This window comes from Sinocyclocheilus rhinocerous, unplaced genomic scaffold (assembly GCF_001515625.1).
Source record: "Sinocyclocheilus rhinocerous isolate Xijiao unplaced genomic scaffold, SAMN03320098_v1.1 scaffold754, whole genome shotgun sequence".
Classification (NCBI taxonomy): Eukaryota; Metazoa; Chordata; class Actinopteri; order Cypriniformes; family Cyprinidae; genus Sinocyclocheilus; species Sinocyclocheilus rhinocerous.
Genome location: NW_015658045.1, coordinates 336,183 through 336,660, shown reverse-complemented (window position 1 = coordinate 336,660; position 478 = coordinate 336,183). Strand labels below are relative to the sequence as shown.

The 478-nt window shown below is 30.8% G+C and overlaps 1 protein-coding gene across 2 annotated transcripts in view; it reads left to right on the top strand.

Moving 5' to 3' along the window:
- The window catches only part of nphp3 (nephronophthisis 3), a 28,312-nt gene that overhangs the window by 2,745 nt on the left and 25,089 nt on the right, over window positions 1-478 (top strand). The window lies entirely within an intron of this gene.

Sequence of the window (478 nt, the reverse complement as noted above, 5' to 3'; positions counted from 1 at the left end):
ATTATTATTATTATTATTATTATTATTATTATTATTATTATTATTATTATTATTATTATTATTATTATTATTTCTGCAGTTTAGCGCCATCTGCTGTCAGAGAGTGAAAGTGCGCTTTCATCCAGAGCGTCTCTCACATGTTCCGCCATGTGCCTCTCGCTCGCGCTTGTTTACATCAGAGTGCGCACACGTCTTTCATGCAGCATACAGCGGTGTTGTGCATTTTGACCAGTTTATGGGAAAAGTATTCTTAAAATGCATTCAAAATTCTGAATAATTTGTAATATATAATTATTCACGGTATTTAGAAGTGCCCACGATAACAATATCGTGCATATTCATTACCGTGATATATCGCATTACCGAATACTGGCACAAGTCTAATCACAACCAGAAAGTGTTCAAATTCATATTGTTTTAATTATGAACAGTGTAACTATTATTATTAAACTTTTTACTTTTTTTTTTTTTTTTTTTT